This window comes from Zalophus californianus, chromosome 11, assembly GCF_009762305.2.
Source record: "Zalophus californianus isolate mZalCal1 chromosome 11, mZalCal1.pri.v2, whole genome shotgun sequence".
In the NCBI taxonomy this organism is placed as follows: Eukaryota; Metazoa; Chordata; class Mammalia; order Carnivora; family Otariidae; genus Zalophus; species Zalophus californianus.
Genome location: NC_045605.1, coordinates 85,544,553 through 85,557,011, shown reverse-complemented (window position 1 = coordinate 85,557,011; position 12,459 = coordinate 85,544,553).

The following is a 12,459-nucleotide window of genomic DNA, read 5'->3' as shown; positions in this document are numbered from 1 at the left end:
TCACTGCTGGGGTACTTCTGAAAGGCTGAATGATCTAAGGGACCAATAATTCAACTGCCGGATACTTGCCCAATTTTTTCAAATTTGGGAATTTTGTAATGATTTTAAACCTTTGGTACATAAAATGTTTGGTTAGAAGGAGGATGCCTGTGGAATCAGGTTGTAAATTAGAATGGTTTAAGGTGGGAATTCATTAGCTTATTGGAAGAAGCTCCTACATGTGGTTCAAAGAATACAACACTAAAAATACATACATGTGGTTGTTTCAAAGAATACAAACTTAAGAAGCTGTGACCCTAGAACCCCAGTTTAGTGCCTGGGACCCCGGCAATTGCTGTTCTGAAGATTCAGAAAAGGTTGCCAACTGGTTAGTCCTTTTTTATATGCTCTCTCCCCCTGGTGGTAGTAAAACCTGGCCTCACTTCTGTTCAAGGAATTTCCTCTCTAATTTCTCAGTTGGTTCCTGCTTGCAGGAATAAGATACAATTTAGGAACAGTTTCAGGCATTCAATAGACCAGATAGTTAACTTTAGTCATCCCCCGCTGCTGCGTAATTGAATAAAAACACATGTTCATCCTCACTGCTTGGGAGAGAAAAAAACTCATACCAAACTCTGAAAACAAGTCTTAACAAACACTAGTATTGAGTCTTTTGAAAAAGACAGGTGACCTTGGGGCGCCTGGGTGGCTCAGTTGGTTGAACAACTGCTTTTGGCTCAGGTCATGATCCTGGAGTCTCAGGATTGAGTCCTGCATCTGGCTCCCTGCTGTTTGCTTCTCCCTCTGACCCTCCCCCCTCGCATGCTCCCTCTCTATCTCATTCTCTCTCTCAAATAAATAAAATCTTAAAAAAAAAAGACAGGTGACCTTAATGACCATTTCGACAATTTATATACCATTTCAAATAATTTTTACCAGCTTGTGCTATATTTGTTTATCTCACCTGAAATGCTGTATTTCCTCTTCTCTACCTAACCACAGTCTATGCACCTTGGAGGCCTAACTCAAAACCCACCTTCCTCACTAGACAGGTTGTACTCTGATATATTCCCTCTCTGACCACCGAAGGCACTTACCAAGTACATTACTATTTAGTGCACCCTCCCCCAGCTTGTATAGATATTACCTAATGCTTTCAGCACACACATGTTGATTGCCTAACAAAATTGGAAAATTGTCCAGGGCAGAGAGCATATTTTAACTTTCCAGATTTTTTTTAGTAGCTAATGTTAGGCATATAATAGATATCTTAATTATTCTTATATCAAAATACAGAGTTTAAAAAAATAACAGCTTTACAACCTAAGTGTCCATCAATAGATGAATGGATAAAGAGGAAGTGGTATACATACATATATATATATGGTATATATGCTTACTTAAAAGAGAGAGACAGAAAATAATATCACAGTCTAAAATAAAATTTTCTAGGGGCGCCTGGGTGGTTCAGTTGTTAAGCATCTGCCTTCGGCTCGGGTCATGATCCCAGACTCCTGGGGAAGCAGGAAGCCTGCTTCTCCCTCTCCCCCTCCCTCTCTTGCTGTGTTCCCTCTCTTGCTGTGTCTCTCTCTGTCAAATAAATAAAAGTCTTTAAAAAAAAAAAAGAAAAGAAAATTTTCTACTCATAATGGTTTCTACCATTATACTTTTTTAAAAATGCGGATTCCTGCTCCCACCCCACTTTTTGATTTCCTGCTTCTAGTATGATGTTCCTGACAATCTCCATCATTTTTTAGATTATGGTAAAAATACACAGATCTTCATCATATTTAACATGCATCACTGATACTTATAATGCAAAATATCAGTGAACCACATTTTGAGAAATACTACTCTAAAATCTTAAAGTTTCCTTTTTCCTGTTAGAACTTTTTTCATAGAATGTAAATTCCAAGACCACAGAAATTTTTGTCTTTTCACTACTGTATCCTCAGCACTTAGTTCAGAAGCTAGTTTGTAGTTAGCTCTCAAAAATTTTTGTGAATGCCTGAAAAAAAATATTTCAGGGGTGCCTGGGTGGCTCAGATGGTTAAGTGTCTGCCTTTGGCTTGGGTCACGATCCCAGGTGGGATCGAGCCCCGCATCGGGCTCCCTGCTCAGCGGGAAGCTTGCTTCTCCCTCTCCCACTCCCCCTGCTTGTGTTCCCTCTCTCTCTGTGTCTCTCTCTGTCAAATAAATAAATAAAATTAAAAAAAATATTTCAGATGCAGTAACTATCAAACAAAAAAATCCATCTGAAATGTATAATTTTCTCTATACATAGGATACTTGATATAATGGTATTATCCTAAGTTTTTAAAATTTTTATTATTATTTTTTAAAGATTTAAGTAATCTCTACACCCAATGTGGGGCTTGAACTCACAACCCTAAAATCAAGAGTCACAAGCTCTACCCACTGAGCCAGCCAGGCAACCCCTAAGTTTTTTTGTTGTTTTTTTTTTAAGATTTTATTTATTTATTTGACAGAGAGAGACAGTGAGAGAGGGAACACAAGCGGGGGAGTGGGAGAGGGAGAAGCAGTCTTGCCACCTAGCAGGGAGGCCACTCGGAGCTTGATCCCAGGACCCTGGGATCATGACCCGAGCCAAAGGCTGATGCTTAAGGACCGAGCCACCCAGGCGCCCCAGTTTTTTTTTTTAAAGAAGCATAAAATTTTAATGTAAACTTCTGTACAATTTTACTTGGATATTTAAATTATAGAAAGTTGAGGAATAAATTAGTAGCCCTTCATGCGAATTCAAATACAGACAGGACTTTTTAAGTTTTCTTATTAGTTGAAAGCTATGGATGCTATGAAAGAATTATAATAAACTATATTTACTGTAAGTATTTTGTAGAAATATTCCAGTTATCCACAGTCCACCTCCTTTGTTCTTTATATAGACTATAAATCAACAATGACCCTTCTCATGGAACAGTGAAATACACTAAACAGTTGTTTTACTTTTTTGTTCTATACAAGTTTCAATTAATTAATTAATCAATTAATTAAAAGCTAATATATATCCTGACTAATATTTAGAACACAATAATGTCTCTAGCAAAGTCGTGTGACTACTTTGGGCCAGTAAACTAATAAATAGAGATAAACTATGACCATCATTGCCATGATTTTATTAAGGCCCCAGAATTTGGCTTAGATCAACCATTTTCTCTTTCACAAACAGTATTTCTCCCCCTCCCCCCTGCAAAGTGGATATAGCTTTATTTTTCTTCCAAAGCAATACGTGCAAAGTCTAAAAAATTACCACTGGCTATTTAAAGCTACAAAACTTTTTAGATTCATAAGCATTTAATTTCTCTAATTAAAAAGGAATTCAAGATACTGTTCATATATTACCCAAGGGTCAACATCAGTCAAGAATAGCCTTTGCGGGGCGCCTGGGTGGCTCAGGCGGTTAAGCGCCTGCCTTTGGCTCAGGTCATGATCCCAGGGTCCTGGGATCGAGGCCCACGTCAGGCTCCCTGCTCAGCGGAGAGCATGCTTCTTCCTCTCCCTCTCCCTGCTGTTCTGCCTACTTGTGCTCTCTCTCTCTCTGTCAAATAAATAAATAAAATCTTTAAAAAAAAAAAAAAAGAATAGCCTTTGCTGGGGCACCTGGGTGGCTCAGTCGGTTAAGCGTCTGTCTTCAGCTCAGGTCATGATCCCAGGGTCCTGGGATCGAGCCCCGTATCAGGCTCCCTGCTCAGCAGGAAGCCTGCTTCTCCCTCTCCCACTCCCCCTGCTTGTGTTCCTGCTCTCGTTATCTCTCTGTCAAAAAAAAAAAAAAGAATAGCCTTTGCTCCTCAAACTTCTCTTCAAACGATCTTTAACATCCTAAAACTAAAATGGTAAGAATAGCCTTTGCCGATAGCATGAACACAAAGCTGAGTACTCTGAATACTCCTCCTGTCTCACTGGTTGTTATTCTTCTGTCTCCTTTCCTCAGATAGCTCTTCTCCCTGCCTACTAATGTTCAAGTGTCCCAGGGCTTGGTCCTCTGTCCTTTCCTTTCCTTTTTTTTTAGTAAGTGATGGGAGCCAGGGAGTAGCGCCTATGACTTCTTTTTTTTTTTTTTAAAGGTTCCATTCATTTATTTGACAGAGAGAGAGAGAAAGAGCACAAGCAGGGGGAGCGGCAGAGACAGAGGGAGAGGGAGAAGCAGGCTTACTGAGGAGCAGGGAGCCCGATGCGGGGCTCGATCCCAGGACTCCGGGATCATGACCTGAGCCGAAGGCAGACGCTCAACCATCTGAGCCACCCAGGTGCCCCTTGTCTCCTGGTTTAAATGTCATTTTCTGGACCCCCTGGGTGGCTCAATCTTGTCTCATTCAACACTCCGCTTAGCAGAATTTTTTTTTAATTTGAAGCATTTGGATTATATCGACTTGTTGATGCAGCAGATTTTTTCCTTGTTTTTAAGTTCCTCTGGCCTTTTCAGTTGCAGTTTGTCAGGAGCCAAATATAAATTGGTGCTTGGAAGTCCAAAGAGTATATAATTTAATAATTACCAGTAGGGTGTGTACAAAATTTTCCATCTCTTTTGCACTTGGAAATAAGCTTGCTAAATGATTTCAGGATGCAGCCAGATTTGGGGACTGCTGGAACAGATGATCAGTGAGGCTTCTCTTCAGGATTTAGATGAAAGGCAAAATCTTGTGCTGATTATAAATGTACCTGAGAGCCCTTAAGCAGCACCCTCAACTGGTCACCACTTAGCTGCTTTTTTTTTGTTTCAGTTCATTTTTTTTTTTTCTCCAAAACCAAAAGGCAGGGGTGCCTGGGTGGCTCAGTAGTTTGAGTGTCTGCGTTCAGCTCAGGTCATGATCCCAGTGTCCTGGGATGGAGCCCTGCATCGGGCTCCCTGCTAAGTGGAGAGTCTGCTTCTCCTTCTCCTCCCCACTCGTGCTCTTTCTCACTATTTTTGTCTTTCTCTCTCTAATAAATATATAAAATATAAAAAAATTAAAAATAAAACAAAACAGAAAACAAAACCAAAAAGCATTAATAAGAATATTCAGTTAGCATCACCGCTTGAGGGGTGTTTCCAATTAGATTTTTTTTCTTGTAATTTTCCCATATTTGAGTGACACCATTCTTTGTAGGATTCAATGTTAAATACCATAATTATGGGATCAAATCATTTACCCATTTAAAAATATTTATTGTGGGGCACCTGGGTGGCTCAGTCGTTAAGCGTCTGCCTTCGTTTCAGGTCATGATCCCAGGGTCTTGGGATCAAGTCCCGCATCGGGCTCCCTGCTCAGTGGGGAGTCTGCTTCTCCCTCTCCCACTCCCCCTGCTTCTGTTCCCTCTCTCGCTGTGTCTCTCTCTGTCAAATAAATAAATAAAATCTTGGGGCGCCTGGGTGGCTCAGTTGTTAAGCGGCTGCCTTCAGCTCAGGTCATGATCCCAAGGTCCTGGGATCGAGCCCCGCAGCGGGCTCCCTGCTCCCTGGGAAGCCGGCTTCTCCCTCTCCCACTCCCCCTGCTTGTGTTCCCTCTCTCGCTCTGTCTCTGTCTGTCAAATAAATAAATAAAATCTTTAAAAATAAATAAATAAATAAAATCTTAAAAAATAAATAAAATAAAAATATTTATTGATTCCTTATCATGTGCCAATACCAGAGGTGGATCCAGTTTGGCTTGAAACTTACTGCAAATCTGTGGGCCCTCGTTTAAAAAATAAAAGGATAAGGAAGAGAAGGAGGAGAAAGAGGGGGAGGGGGAGGAGGAGGGAGGGGAGGTAGGAGAGGGGGAGGGGGGAGGAGGAGGGAGGGGGAGAGGGGGAGGAGGAGGGAGGGGGAGGAGGGGGAGGAGGAGGGGGAGGGGGAGGAGGAGAAAGGGGGAGGAGGGGGGAGGAGGGGTAGGAGGAGAGGGAGGAGGGGGGGAGGGGGAGAATAATACAAAATTATAAACTCCAGGAGGATGGACTAGAAGTACATTTCCCCATTCCTCCTAGTAAGTACAACCCAAACCCCTAGACACTATGTATAAAACCCTTTTCTGAAGGGTGTAGAAAAGAAGTCAGACTGGCTAGGGGCCTTGGGACCCAAGAATGGCACGGTGATGAGTTTTCTTTTTGCCTCAGATATTCCAGACTTAGAGATAAAGAAGCCAGGAACCTGGATAGGCCAATGAGCACAGACAAAAAAGCCCCTGGAAAAGCCTGCTCCCTCTAGCCAGAGAAGGACGAAGACTTGAAGGTAGGAGGACTTGTTTCTAGTCAAGGCTCTGCCGTTAACACTGTGTCTTGGTAAACACTCTCTCTCCTGCTCTCCATTGTTAGCCGGTAGCTAAGTCCAGCACTTTGATTCCAAGTTGGAAGAGGAAAGGAGTTGTGGTTTTTGTTTTTTTTTTTTAATTAAAGATTTTATTTATTTATTTGACACAGAGAGTGAGAGGGAACACAAGCACGGGGAGCAGCAGGCAGAGGGAGAAGCAGGCTTCCTGCTGAGCAAGGAGCCCCACGCGGGACTCGATCCCAGGACCCTGGGATCATGACCTGAGGTGAAGGCAGACGCTTAACCCACTGAGCCACCCAGGTACCCCAAGGAGTTGTGTTTTAAGCAAAGTTTACTTTTCACTGCTTAGAATAGAAGTAATTGCACACTGTAGAACATTTCCAGCTTGAGAAATGTATAAAAAAAAAATCTCACCATCCAGAAGAAATCACTATTAACATCTGAGGCATTTAAAAAAGTTGTAACAATGCATATATTTTATGTATTTGATATTTTACTGTATATAATATTTTGTATTTGCTTATCTATGAGCAATATCTGCTTTTAAAAATACATCTAAAGGGGAGCCTGTGTGGCTTAGTTGGTTGAGCAGCTGACTAGGTTTCAGCTCAGGTCGTGATTTCAGGGTCTTGGGATCCAGCCCTACCTCAGTTCCATGCTCAGCGGGGAGTCTGCTTATGGATTCTCTCTTTCTGCCCTGCCCCTGATCGTGTTCTCCCCTTTCTCTGAAATAAATAAATAAGTAAATCTATTTAAAAACAAAACAAAGGATGCCTGGGTGGCTCAGTCAGTTAAGCATCTGCCTTCGGCTCAGGTCAGGATCCCAGGGTCCTGAGATCAAGCCCCGCATCGGGCTCCCTGCTTAGCAGGAAGCCTGCTTCTCCCTCTGCCTCTCCCCCTGCTTGTACTCTCTCTTTCTCTCTCTGACAAATATATATATATATAAAAAAAAAAAAACAAAGAAAAAAATGACTCTGTGCATACTCTTGATCTCAGGGTTGAGAATTCGAGCCCCACATTGGGTGTAGAGATTACCTTAAAAAATCTTCAGGGGAGCCTGGGTGGCTCAGTCGGTAAGTATCTGCCTTTGGCTCAGGTCATGATCCCAGGGTCCTGGGATCGAGCCCGGCATCAGGCTCCCTGCTCAGCCGGGGAGCCTGCTTCTCCTTCTCCCTCTGCCTGCTGCTTCCCCTGATTGTACTCTCTCTCTCTCTCAAATAAATAAATAAATAAATAAATCTTTAAAAATAAATAAATAAATAAAGAAATCTTTAGGGGTGCCTGGGTAACTCAGATGGTTAAGCGTCTGCTTAAGCGTCTGCTCTCAGGGTCCTGGGATTGAGACCCATATCAGGCTCCCAGCTCTGCTTCTCCTTCTCCCTCTGTCTCTCCCCCTGCTTATGTGCTCTCTGTCTCTCTCTCTCTCTCAAATGAATAGATAAAATCTTTAAAAAAAAATCTTGGGGCGCCTGGGTGGCTCAGTCGTTAAGCGTCTGCCTTCGGCTCAGGTCATGATCCCAGGGTCCTGGGATCGAGCCCCGCATCGGGCTCCCCGCTCAGCGGGAAGCCTGCTTCTCCCTCTCCCACTCCCCCTGCTTGTGTTCCCTCTCTTGCTATGTCTCTATCTGTCAAATAAATAGAATAAAATCTTAAAAAAAAAAAAAAATCTTTAGGGGCACCTGGGTGGCTTCGTCGTTAAGCGTCTGCCTTCGGCTCAGGTCATGATCCCAGGGTCCAGGGATCGAGCTCCGCATCAGGCTCCCTGCTCAGAGGGAAGCCTGCTTCTCCCTCTCCCACTCCCCCTGCTTGTGTTCCCTCTCTCGCTGTGTCTCTCTCTGTCAAATAAATAAAATCTTTAAAAAAAAAATCTTTAAAAATAAAAAAAATAAAAGAACCAGAATGAATGGCCCAAATATCCAGAAGAAATAATTTCTATTTTCACTACTAGTTAATAAATCTTAGCTTATCTTCATCTTAATTTTTATTGCTGTGTAAATCTCAAAAGCAAAGTACCTCATGCAGAATGGGTGCTTAGTAAATTAGGTAATGAATTATAAATATTGTTTTCCAGTTAGCCAAAAAATGATGTTGTTTACAATGAATGGGATTTGAGAGCTAATGTCTTTATAGGCAGTGAATTAATAGTAAATTATACCCACTAAGCTAATTATCTACTTTCTTTAATAAAACACATATACACAGAGCACTTAGGGCATGGACCATAACAGCATACATAGCAAGATAAACAATGAGTGGGATGTCAGGTTGTGACTTCAAAGTTCAGAACAAGCAGTTCTAAATCCAATGACAAAACTTTCTTTTAAAGAACTGGATATAGTGTAGTTAGTAAATCATTCTCCTATAGTCACAATGTATAATAAAAACCTAATCATGGGGCGCCTGGGTGGCTCAGTTGGTTAAGCGACTGCCTTCGGCTCAGGTCATGATCCTGGAGTCCCGGGATCGAGTCCCACATCGGGCTCCCTGCTCAGCAGGGAGTCTGCTTCTCCCTCTGACCCTCTTCCCTCTCGTGCTCTCTCTCTCTCATTCTCTCTCTCAAATAAATAATAAAATCTTAAAAAAAAAAAAGCCTAATCATGACAACTAGTGTATTTGGAGTAATGCTTAATTCCCAATTGAAGGAAGGAGGTTTTGATGTTCTCTGATTTAGAAAAAAACAGACCCTGCTTCTATTAAGATTAATATTTATAAATACTACATATAATAATAAAAAAAGGAACACAAAGAAGAGGACTAAGGGACAACAAAAGGTAAAAGAAAATACATTCCCTACTATTTCATGCATATAATACCTTCAAAAAACCTAATATGAATTTTAAAAATCATTTTTATTACATATATATTTTATATTATTTACATATATATAATTTTTTAAAGATTTATTTTTTATTTTTTTATTTTTTTATTTTTTATTTTTTTTTAAAGATTTTATTTATTTATTTGAGAGAGAGAATGAGAGATAGAAAGCACGAGAAGGAAGAGGGTCAGAGGGAGAAGCAGACTCCCTGCTGAGCAGGGAGCCCGATCGGGACTCGATCCCAGGACTCCAGGATCATGACCTGAGCCGAAGGCAGTCGCTTAACCAACTGAGCCACCCAGGCGCCCTTAAAGATTTTTTTAAGATTTTATTTTTAGCAATCTCTACACCCAACATAGGGCTTGAACCCACAACACCGAGATCAAGAATCCCATGCTCTACCGACTGAGCCAGCTAGGCACCCCCTATTTTTTTTTTAAGATTTTATTTATTTATTCATGACAGACAGAGACAGAGAGAGAGAGAGAGGCAGAGGGAGAAGCAGGTTCCCAAGGAGCAGGGAGCCCGATGCGGGACCCGATCCCAGGACCCCGGGATTATGACCCGAGCCGAAGGCAGACGCCTAACCATCTGAGCCACCCAGGCGCCCTAGGCACCCCCTATTATTTTAAGTATATTACAATTATATATAATTATTATTTTTATCACATGCAAACATGATATAAAAACTACTATACCAAATATAGACCATTGACTTTTTTGTGTAATATCATATACTTAAAAAATTTTAACAGCTGGAGATTCACATCTGGCATGATAGTGCGAGGAGTTCCACTGACCCACTCACCAATGAATCTGTAAAAATTATTTTCAAAAACCAATCATTTAGAAGCGCCTGGCTGGCTCAGTCAGTGAACATGCTACTCCTGATCTCAGGGTTGTAGGTTTGAGCCATGTTGGGTGTAGAGATTACTTAAAAATAAGATCTTAAAAAAAAAAAAAAAAAGCATTTAAAGCCTCTAGAAATGGCCCTAAGTATAAACAAAACATGAAGAAACATCTAGTCAAGAAAATGTGTGAAAATTGGATAAGAAAGGCAAGAGTCTTTAGTACTGAATAAATCAAGACCACCCCCTCACTTTTCCCCAATTCAGCGAGGCAGAGACTGTAGGGTTTCTTATTCCCCCAGGTCCGAGTGGGAGGACTTTCTTTCTGGGAGTGCAGAACATCAGCTTTTCTCATCCTTCCCCCATCCACTTGTTTTGAGGCTAAGTCCTGGGTGAGTATGGTTGAGAAGTGGGGACTCCTTTCTTCTGCCCAGCTCCCACTCATGAAATGGAGGCTCTACTAAGGGTGTGACATGCTGAGAATATCGAGACTGTGATCATCCTTGCCCTGGCTCGTAAAGTAGTGGGTCCATGCCAAGAGAAGCAAGCCAAGAAGACCCCATAGGGCTGCACTGCGCACCGCCCACCCCAACAACAAGCACTCAGCTCCTAGAGTGGGCATGTTATTTAGAGAGAAGCTTGCCTTCCCTGGTTTTAGAACCCTTGCTCAGAGATTTTGCCTGGTAGGAGAAGCATATCATAAAAAAGATAACTTTACTAATCTCTTCCCAAAAGAACTGACTCCATTTGCAAAAGAGCATGGAGATGATCAAATCTAAGAGTACCCACAACCAAAGTGCAGGTTATAGTGAAAGGCAATCGGGAGGAGATCTCTTATTTATTTATTTATTTATTTATTTTTTAAAGATTTTATTTATTTATTTGACAGAGAGAGACAGTGAGAGCAGGAACACAAGCAGGGGGAGTGGGAGAGGGAGAAGCAGGCTTCCCGCTGAGCAGGGAGCCCGATGTGGGGCTCGATCCCAGGACCCTGGGATCATGACCCGAGCCGAAGGCAGACGCTTAACGACTGAGCCACCCAGGCGCCCGGGAGGAGATCTCTGACACAAGCTAAACTATAGGCTGGTTTTTACAAGAGAACTGGAAATGACAGCTGGGGTCAGAACAAATATCAAACATTGAACTCAGAAACTCTTCCTTCAAGTGAGCCTTGACTGGAGTAATTTGTAGACCAATTTATGCCCAGGCATAAACTATTAAAAATAGAGCAATCAGCTGGAAATTAGTGATGTTTAACAGCTGGGTGTGGTCTCAAGGAAAGCGAGGAAGACAGCTCTACCAAAACCACTGTCATTTCAGCGTAATTGTGGGCATAATCAAACCTGCACTTTTTCTGAGGAGCAACACCAGAGGCTTATCACCATGCAAGGGCGTAGTAAGGAGGGGAGATGTCACTGAAATAATCCAACCAGGCCCTAAATAAATAAGCATGTAACAAGTCCCAGAAAGCAGTGAGGACCAATACTCAGAGTTACTACAAGCTACAATATATTGTCTGAAACACCCAGTTTCCAACAAAAACTATGACAAATGCAAAGAAACAGAATAGTATGACCATACCCCAGGAAAAAGCAGGCAGAACTTGTCTAAGAGAGTGACCAGATATCAGATTTATCAGAAAAAGACATCAAAGAAGCTATTATGAACATGTTCACAGAAATAAAGGAAGCCATAATCAAGTAAAGGTAGGTATAATGACAATGTTCCTTCAAATATCAATACAGATGTAGAAATCATAAGAAAAAAGGAAACTATGAAGTTGAAAATTAAAATGAATGAAATTTTAAAACTCATGAGAGGGGCTCAACAGTACATTTGAACTGGCAGAAGAAGGAATAATATGTAAACTGGAAGATATGTCAATAGAGGTTATGCAAACTGAGGAACAAAGAGAACAAAAGGAGTGAAGAGAGATGAGCCTCAGAGAAATGTGGGACACATTTCATAAAAACATACATATTGGGAGTATCAGAAGAGAGGAGAGAAAAGAGCAAAGAAAAATATTTGAAGAAATAAGAAAAGTTCTCAAATTTACTGAAAAACAATGATGAAAGCTAGACAAAGACATGACAAGAAAAAACATACTGCAGGCTAATCTCTCTTAGGAGTATGGGTGCAAAAAATCTTCAACAATGTACTAACAAATTGAACCCAGTGACCTAAAAAAAGAATTAGAGGGGCACCTGGGTGGCTGAGTGGGTTGTGTCTGACTCTTGATCTCAGCTCAGGTCTTGATCTCAAGTCATGAGTTCAAGTCCAGTATTGGGCTCCACATTCAGTGTGGAGCCTACTTAAAAAAAGAATTATACACCATGATCAAGATTTACCTGAAAAATGCAAGGTTGGTTTAACATATGAAAACCAACTAAGAAATCATAACAACAGAGTAAAAAACAAAAATCAAATGTTCAATCTCAATATATGTAGAAAAAGCACTTGGTAAATTCCAATACTACACTTTCATGATAAAAACCCCTCAACAAGGGGCACCAGGGTAGCTCAGTCAGTTAAGCGGCTGCCTTCAGCTCAGGTCAGGATCCCGGAGT